Here is a 10,010-nt window from a genome sequence, read left to right on the forward strand (position 1 = left end):
TCCATATAAATAAGAGTTTATGAGGTGTAGAAAATTGATAAAGGATACTAAAGACATCAGAAAAAAACGTTGTGGCTGGTCAGACTTTGTTTAAGAAGAAGGATTTTCTTGAAAACATATAAATATCAGCAGAAAAACTGTCAATGCCATAGACTCATTACTAGCTGAAGACAGCCCAGTCATTAATAACAATGAAACAAACTCCCAAATTGTTCAAAAATTATTTCTGCTCTCTATTTGGAATAATGCGTTTTCTGACACATTACTAATTAAGAAAGATACTGAACAATTTTCACTAAGGTTAACCCATTTTTTAAGTTGGAAGGTCCACAAAAATGGCCCACAAGAGTCAATGCAGGATTTTTTAGCTTGTGTATGTAAATGCTTAATATTAATATTTTTAATAATGGGAACATTCTCATAGTTCAATGTCAATACTGTGTAAAAATTCAGAGGTAAACAAAACCATGCAGGTAAATATAGTCCAGTTTACTTGATATCAATATCAGGCAGAGTATTAATGGAAAATTTAATTAATAAGGAGTGATAAGAAAGGTGTATTAATTAACATGGCTGTACTGAGAAGGAGTGTGTGATTTCAGCATTACTACCTGAGGTGGGAAGTGTGGTTACTAGAGGGTAACCAGGCAGGACCAACCTGTTCAGTGCACGAGGCTTGAGCGTGCAGGAGACCCAGGACCAGCACAACAAAAACTAATGAGCTGCTTCCCTTCATCCAAGACAGATCCTGTGATTCTCCTAAGTGAATCCTGTGAATCCAGCTGTCCCCTAATCCTGCAAGGGGTGAGCAACCCCCCAGCCAGGGTCACACAGTGGTAGGCAGCACTAAGGAAAAGCCACAGGAGCCAGAGACAGAGTCTGAAATGACTTCCAGAGTGGAAGGTGGAGGAGTCTGGTGGCTGCTGGTGGCAGGGTAGCCCAGATAGTCAGGGGACTGGATGCAAGAGGGCTGGGGACAAAATGCAGGACACCAAGATAGGGACAGGGGTCAGTAAGGCAGGAGTAAAGGCAGGAGAAAGGAATGAAGAAAGTCTGAATTTGTCAACCAGAGAGCATTCTCTGAAAGAGCTGTGTCCTGGGCAAGAGATGAGACAGGCTCTCATGGACAGAACTGTCAGGTCTTGTGCCATGGTTCACCTCACTGTCACATGTCACATGCATGGTCTTTATAAGAGAGGTAAGCTTTCAACATTGACCAGTGAATCTCAGATGACTTTTCTGTTTAATTTGTTGTTCTTCAACACGGAAAAGGGCAAGTGACATAGACTTCAGAGGCTTCATCAAATGCTCTTAATCAGCTTTCATGAAATGATGAGTGTGTGGCTGAACTACCCTTTCAAAGGACTGCTCCAGCAGATTGGAGGGGAATAAAATGAAGGGTCATTTTTCTTTTGGAGCTCTTTAATTCCTTACTTTTATTGAATCAGTGAATTGCAGATTTTGCTTATCAAAGGTCCAGGCTCCTTTGGAGCTGTTTGATGGTGAGCCATATTCTGCCTTGACTTCCATCCCAGGCAACCCACCAAGTTCAATGGCATCTTGTGGAGAGCAAAGCAGGACAGACTTTAGCTTGATGTTCTCAACAGTGTTGTGGCTGCTAATGAAGCATAACCTGATCTGGTACATGTTCAGACACTGCTGCCAGAGTCTGCAGTGGAATAGACCATCTTTAAAGTGAAGATGCAAGTGATTTGTCAGTATACCATGTATACAAGAAAGTAGAACAAGTTTTCTCTTTGGTTTAGTTTTGTTCCCATTGAGAAGTCAGTAAGACAAAACATGCAACAAATAATTTGTGTGTTTTAGGCAGTGAAAAGGTTTCTTTTTCCCCTGCTCCTGCCCCACCCAAGAGTAAAGGAACTGATTACCTTGTATAGATAACAGTGTCAAGTTTTAAGACTCCTATAAAATTAAGGATAGGAATGTTGCTTTTGTAAGGAAGAATTGCAGAACTGGAAATGATCCATATTTGGGACATGAATGCAAGCTGTTATGCAGATCAAAGTATCTATTTGAAGCTGAATTACTCAACAGCATCTATCTATGCCTCTTCAACACCTGCAGATTAGCAATGTAATCATGTGGAGGTTGCTATAGCTACATCTCTAGAGCAGGTGGAGTTCTTAATCTCTTGGAGCATTATGTTCATTCTTTGCAAATAAACCGTGTAAAAGTATATTTAAAATGCCACCCTAGTGGTATCAGCTCCTGTCTCTTCCTGACAATGTCATGTCTGTTCTGTCCTTACCCTATTAGTCCCAATTGTTTTCTCTAGAAACAATGCCACTTCCACCTGAGCATCAAGCCTACCCCATAAATACACATGAACAAGCACCAGGGCCTTGCCAACCCACACCCAGTAAGGTCATAAAGCAAGTGCTTGAGTTCAAACTGAGGAGGACTGCTCAAGTACAGCTACCAAATGTGTAGGCTTGCCTTGGAGCTGATGGCATGTAAGACTGTAAGCTGGAGCTAAATACAGCACATAGCAAAACTACCAGCCTTCAGCAACAACACTTTCCAGGGCCTGACAAATGCTCAAACAGCAGGAGTGCTGGTGGTGATGGTTTTCAGCTGGTTGTTTGTCTAAGTCTCTTCCAGAAGAAGGGCTCTAATCACTCAGTTTTTGGTTTTTGTTTGTTTGTTTGTTTTTTGGGGTTTTTTTTGTTTGGTTGGGTTTTTTTTTGTTTGTTTGTTTGGTTTTTTTTTTTTGTTTGGTCTGGTTTGGTTTGGTTTTTTGGTTTTTTGGTTTTTTTTATGGAATACTTCAACTTTCTTGTTTGAGTTAATCTACTGTTTACTATAGCAAAGGGCTGTGTGGATGACCTTTCCTTCTAGCTGTCTTTCTACAGTGACTGGCATATGTTGTAACCCTTAACCCTCTGCCAGTCAAGACTACAACATGCCAACCTGTGTGAAAACTCAATAGCAATCCCTGTGCAAAAAGCTGATAGTCTAAAAGAAGAGCCCTGAAAAGCAGAAAAAAAGCGACAAGAAGCTAAGAAGAGAAAGTAGCAAACAGTAGATTAAAAAATCATGCTGCTTTGAATTGTCTAATTTTGTCATTCTCCTTGTTTGTCTTTTGCTCTAGCTTTGCATCAAGTGCAAACTTTTCATTCTCCAGTGAAGGTAGGAAAGGAGAGATTTCTTACTAAAAATTGACAACAGCAACAACAACAGAGCATGTCCTCCCTCCTGCCATTTAAAGGGTTTTTAGCAAAATAGTAGAAGTTTTTGCCAATGCACAACTTCATTCTTATCACTGGTCTGTTTCCACTTACTGCTTATCCCTCCAGCTGTCCCTTTAGTCATATCTCTGACACACTAATTTTTAAATTTTTTACAAATTACTGAAATATGGATGCTCCTCAGAGCCTGCTAACTTAGGTCTGCCCAAAAAGCAGTGCTGTACAATTTACTTCTATAAATGCAGGCAGATAAAAATATACCATGTTGTTTTGAGAGAAATCAATCTTCAGGTAAATTGGTGCATTACATGTCATAGATCATGAATTGTAGAATCATAGAATTGTTTAAGTCAGAAAATACCTTTTTTTCTCTGTCTATCTTCAGGCTGTTTCGTTTCAGGCAGTTTCTTTTACATGTTCTCCAGACCGCAGGTACTGATGACAATAACCAAGAGGGCACTCATTAGGAGAGAGGCTGTTTAGTGATGGCCTTTCCATTTACTTCAGGAATGGCCGCTGGAAAAGGTGAGCCAGACAAAAGTAACACAGAGAAAGTCACATCAACCTTGCCTTTCTTTTCTTCTGATGCTGTCATGGTCATAAGCAGCAATCAAAACATTACCCAGTGCTGCAGTGTGCATTCTGGCTTTGAAAAGGACATGGCTTTAAAACATGAGGTGAAGCCAGCGACAGCACCTGTGCTGTGAGAAATGGTTCCTCCTATCTAGGCACTGAATTCCTGTCAGGATCGAGCCACTACAGAGCAGGAATTAAGCTCTGCTAAATGTAAGACCTGGGAGAGGTGTGCCCAGTGGACAGCTATGAAAATGGATTAGTTTGTTTTTTAAATTTCCAAGTCCAGGATTAGGGTTATTTATTTTTTTCTCTTTGAGCTGTTTTTTTCTCTAAGGTCTATTAAAATTTGTAAACTGTTAATTTTGTACTACAGTAAATTAAGAGCAACATTTGTTCACAATTTAGCTGCCAGGAACTTGATTTTGCTTTTTGTGGCCTGCCTGACAAACAAAAGGCACACACAAACTCGCATGACCAAGGTTTTCAAAAGCAGTTGGCAATGTGGGCGACTGTGTTTCCCCACCCTGAGACTCCTGCGGTGAACTTCCTTCCCTGAAGTCAGGCCTTCCTTGATATCTCCAGTCAAGCAAACAAAAGGCATTCCCCAAATCATTAGTCAATTTTAACACAAGCCACCTTAACCATCAAAAATGAGGAACACGGTCCCAATAATTACCACTGTGCCTCAATTGCCACGGGCACCTGCAGAACTTTTTCTGAAGGGGAAAAACTCCTACTGGGAAGTCTCCTGGATGACTTTGTTAACAGAGAATATAAAAGAAAGTCAGTCCGTTTGAAGTGGTAGCAATCAGTACTCAAGCTGAGGCAGAATCTTTTTTTTTTTTTTTTTGTTATTTTTTTTCCTGAAAGAAACGCAAAGGGAAGAGAAAAGCCCATAAAATATGGCATCTGTTTCTTTTGAGGGGGAGCAGAGTGGGAGGAAGAAGCTAAACTCCATCCATCAGTACAGCACTGTGCTCACAGCCCAGCTCTAACTGGGCTTGGCCAGGGACAAGCCTGTGCTGTGCCGTGCCCTGGGGGTCCATCAGTGGTCCCGTGCTAGCCTGAGGCAGCCACGCTGGCTGTGGGTGGGAGCCCCAGGCACACTGCACTGCCAGTGCAATTCAGAGGCCAAAGAGCTGCAGTGGGTCGCCCACAATCTGCAGCACAGCTTCCTTTCTATTCCCATTGCTATGGAAATTGTTTCTGGAGGCAGCCCTAATTTTCTTTTCATCAATCAATTAGGGGCAGGCTTTGCACTGGGCTGTTTGTTTCCCCAGCACTGCTCCATTTGATATTATTTTCTCCATGACGAATTAACCACAGCTGGACCTGTCTGAAATTGCTAAGAATTCTCTTATAAAAGGTGAAGAAAAAAAAGGGAGAAAAAGACAGAATAAGCGTGAGAAGCAGGAATAAATTGATATTTCATAGGGGAAGGAGTGGGAATAGCAGAGACCTGACAGCTATCAAGGGAAGAGTATGTCCTCTGATTGCCTGTCTGGTCAGGTCCCACCATCTCCCAGGGTCAGGCAGGCTAACAGTGTGGTGAAAAATCCTGGGTGTAGTAATGGTGACACTTCTTGTTATGCTAAGCTGTGTAACCAGCCAGGAGATTTCTGGAAAAGTCCAGTCCTGAGGTGGTCCCTTACCCTTTACCACAGACTCAGTCAAGCCAAGACTCTCATGTCCTACATAAGCATATGTCCTCTCAGGGAATAAGAAAAGGGGATGGGGGGGAAGTTCTTTTTTCCACTACTATAAAAGTCTGGAACAAGGAGCTTTGAAATTCTCACATCATGTGCTCCCTTAGTTCAAACTACTTGTTCCACATTTTCCCTCTGCTTTCCCTCTTCTTCTATGCTGCCTAGCTGCAACAGTCTCCCATACCACATTAACAGATTAAAAATAACCTTCTGCCACCCGTCGTCTACTTTGGCCAATTTAAAACTAGACAAACTACCCCAGGCACTGTGGAGTAGAGGAAGCAATGTGTGCACATGTGCGTGCATATGGGCTCTGACCTGAAGGGAACAACTTCAGCAGCAAGAGGCAAGAGGTTATTTTTATTTCCAAGATGCCTGATTTTGTACCTTCCATTTTCTTTTTTTTTTTATTCTGCTAAGACAATCAGCCAAAGGTCTAGAAAAGCAGTAATTATAGTTATTGTGTGACAGGAACAATGATTCATGAACAACTGTATGCAAAAAAGCACATGTCAAAGCATTCATCTTTGTTGCAGTGATCAGGTCCTAATGATTAGAGCTGAGTGAGCAGCAGAGAGAGGGATGCATTGAAAGGCAGAGTTGTGTTTTGAGCTGGCCCTGGGTGCAGATATTTCTCAAAGAGTTGTGTGAAAATGGCTGTTAGCTGCCATCCTGCACACCCTGCCTCCATATGAAGTATTTTGAGGGGACCTTTGGTTCAGAAGTGTCAGCAGGGGAATAAGCACAGCACCACATGCAGAAGCAGTTACAGTCCTAAAGCAAGTGAATCCTGTGCACTGCCTGCATGTGCTTGCAAGGAATCCAAGGAATCCAGGTATTTGGAACTGCAATGCCTTTATGAGCAGGATGAAGCCGGACAGAAGCAAAAAACGCGTGTGTTATGGGGGAAAGAGATGCTGTCATTTGTGTCCTCTGTCCACCAAGAACATGAATGGCTCAGGATACCTGAGGTCCAGCTGTGCAGAGGGAAGAGTGGGAAACTGGACAAGAACAACCCCATTACCTTTTTTATACACAACACCCACCTGTAGGAAGGGTTAGCTTTGCCATGTAAGTGGGCAATTGCCATCCCAGATGATGGTCACCACTGATTTTCTGCTGTGACAGAGCTCAGTATTCTTTTCCATGTGTTGTCTCTTCAACATCTTCATAAACTTGGAGATGGGACTTGGAGGCATAACAAGTATGCTTGCTGATGGAAGTAAATTGGGAGGATCTGTTGAGTACCTCAAAGGCAGAGAGACCCTGCAGAGAGACCTTGACAAATCAGAGGGCTGGGCAATCACCAACTGTCTGAATTTCAGCAAAGGCAAGTGTTGGATTCTGAACCTAGGATGGAGCAACCCTGGCTGTACTGGGGAAGGAGATGTTGGGAAGCAGTGCCATGGAAAGGGACCTGGGAGTCCTGGTCAGTGACAAGTTGACCATGAGCCAGCAGTGCCCTGGCAGCCAGGAGGGCCAACCCTGTCCTGGGGTGCATCAGGCACAGCATCACAGCTGGGCAGGGGAGGGGATTGTCCTGCTCTGCTCTGAGAGCAGCCTCACCTCGAGCACTGGGGGCAGGTTTGGGTGCCACAATATAAAAAAAACATTAAATTATTGAGAGCATCTGAAGGAGGGCCAGGAGGATGGTGAAGGGCCTTGAAGGGAAGTGGAATGACAAGCAGCTGAGATCACTTGGTCTGTTCAGGCTGGAGGAAACTAAGGGGAGACCTTACCACAGTTACAAATTCCTCACTAAGAGAACAGGAGGAGCAGGCACTGATCTCTTCTCTGTGCTGACCAGTAACAGGATCTGAGGGAATGGCTTGAAGTTGTGTCAGAGGAGGTTTAGGTTGGATATTAGGAAAAGATTTTTCACCCAGAGGGTGGCTAGGCACTGGAACAGGCTCCCCAGGAAAGTGGTCGCAGCACCAAGCCTGAGACAGTTCAGGAAGTGTTTGGACACTGCTCTCAGGCACATGTGTGATTCTTGGGGTGTCCTGTGCAAGGTCAGGAGTTAGACTTCAATAAACCTTGTCTAATTAAGGGTCCTTTCCAATTAGTGATATTCTATACTTCACACAAAATGTTTTGTGTAACTACTTAAGATACATAAATCCTTTAGCAAAGATTTGGAACAGATTTTTCTAAAATATTTAATAATTTTCTTAAAAGACCATTTGTGATGATTATTAAGTGGTGCTAATCAGTTCAATAATCTATAAATTGGGCTGGATGGCAAAACATAGAAATTTCTGGGTAACCAGGGCTGACACAAAATCTGTTTCCCTGTTGTGCTCCCTTGAGAACATGCAAAAATCAATAGCTCAGAAAGCCCTTCAATGCCTCTGTCCCCACATGAACTCTATCTTTTCCCAGCTGCAACTCATTTACCTACTAAGGCAAACAGATGCTTCCTGAGGTTTGCTGCCAATATTGTGTCATCAAAGGTGAACTGGTGTCAAGACACAGCAGAGTACGAACTGAGAGACTGAGCTTGTTCAGAAGCCATGGTCTGCTTCCCCCAATCTTCACACACATCTGTGCTGATTCATGCATGCACACATAGCTAAAAGAGCACCTGGTATAGGGAGAACCATCTCTGCAAACTGGTGCATCCTGCTTCCCTCAGTCCACAATTTCAGCCTCCGTCCCTCTGTGAGGTGCATCAGATTTCAGGGTAGACCAAAAAATGCTATTACTTTGGACCTATCCAAGAGCTGAACTTCATGACAGAAGCATCTCTGCCCAACCTGTAAAGTGAGGAGGCTTTGGAGGATTGCTTTCTCCTGTGACTTTGTATAGAACTCTTCACTGCATGTGGAAAAATACAAGTTACATGTTACACAAGTCCTGGGGTGTTCATCTTTCTTGTACTGCTGCATGGCTGCATCTCTGGTAGAAATCAAGGACTCTAAGGTCCTGGTGACCTAATGTCTGCCTTGTTTGCTGCATAAAGCTTTTAATGATATATTTAGGATTGTTATTATCTTTATATTTAGGAAGGTTATTATTTTTGTTCCCTTCATCTGAATTTGAAAACATTTCCTGGCAATGGAATATTGAATAAAAACTTTAAGACTGATGGACTTGGTTGCTTTTGTGGGGGGAAGTAAGGACGTTTAAGCTCTGACAATTATTCGTCAGATCCCCTAGTTAGTTAGCTGGGAATTTTCTTTCAGATTTAAGTACTCTCCAGGATGGAAGTAAAATCGTACTTCTCAAATTTAGTGCACGTTGGGACTTGTAAATTCTCCACTGGCACACTAACTGAGGGAAGATGCTCATTAATATCTGTTGTTTTCTTACTAACAATGGTTCTTAAGGTCTGTTCCACAAATACTTTGTGCAAAATGCTCAGTGCTAATTTTCTCAGAGCACTAAGGATTATTAGGGGGATGAGAGGAAACAGTTACAGCCTTGCCTTTTTTTTGGTTTGCTCTGCCAAATCACTCAGAAAAAAAACCAAAACAACAACAACAACAGCATCAAGACAGCAGCAGTCATCTCCCAATCCCCGACTCTGCAGCCCTGAACCAATAACTCCCATCTTTCCTGTGTGTAGGGACCAATTATTCTATGCCATCATAAATTCTTTCAAAATCAGACCTTTCCCTTTGTGCGTGAAAATTTTGGCATAATATTCCTCAGCTTTCAGCATCACTGAGCAACAGCTGGAGTTCCCAGCAACACTGCTTTGGACTGCCCTGCTTGTGGGGGGAAGGAGATGGGGAAGGAGCTTCCTACCTGGATACATACCTTGGATGGGAGGTGACTGCTGTGGGAGGGACAATGCAGGTGACATGCCCACCATCCCACAGCTTTCCTTCATCTTGACTGGAGTCAGAGGGAACCTCGTGTCTGCCCACACAGGTCACACTGCAGTCTTGGGGATCACTTCTCCTGGATAAACGGAAGGTTCTCTCCTTGTTATTCTCTCTAGCAAGCACAGAACTTTTTCCAGTGGTTGGATATCAGCTGATTGGCACAGGACTCCTGGAGTACTGGAGGGTTGGATGATGAAATGCCTAACCCCTGGCTGCTCACAGTCTCATGCTGCTTCTTCTCTACCATAATGCTCCCACACTGACATTCATTTACTTATCTAACCACGGGATAACTTTTTGTCTGTTGTTTTCCTAAAGTGTTGTGGGATTTGTTTCCAGTAGGCGTATTTCTTGATTAATGATCTTTCTGTTAACACTTGCTCATATTCCATATGGGATCTTCTTGGGTTATCTAAATGCACAAAATACTTAAGACAATATTTTTTTTCTCACCTCATCTCTGTTTTTAATAACACAATTTATTTCTCCCTTCTCCAAAGGAAAAAAGGAGCATTTTTTAGCTTGCTCAAACTCATGCTGAATGTTATTTGTGATTCATGTTATCACCTTGTGCAATATTCTTAGAAAACAGAGCATGGACAGGCTCTGTCAGGAAGGGTTCTGTAATGTATTTGTCATTTCTTTTCTGTATAGATTAAGAGCTAAATATTTTGATGGCAGATGAATTT

General features: G+C 42.7%; 1 long non-coding RNA gene across 1 annotated transcript in view; it reads left to right on the plus strand.

The window, feature by feature from the left end:
• The window catches only part of LOC116993182, a 95,730-nt gene extending 87,151 nt beyond the window's left edge, over window positions 1-8,579 (plus strand). The window contains exon 6 of the long non-coding RNA XR_004417209.1: window positions 7,874-8,579. This is a non-coding gene — a long non-coding RNA (uncharacterized LOC116993182). The remainder of the gene's footprint in view (window positions 1-7,873) is intronic.
• The last annotated feature ends 1,431 nt before the right edge of the window (window positions 8,580-10,010 follow it).

This window comes from Catharus ustulatus, chromosome 1 (assembly GCF_009819885.2).
Source record: "Catharus ustulatus isolate bCatUst1 chromosome 1, bCatUst1.pri.v2, whole genome shotgun sequence".
Taxonomy (NCBI): domain Eukaryota; kingdom Metazoa; phylum Chordata; class Aves; order Passeriformes; family Turdidae; genus Catharus; species Catharus ustulatus.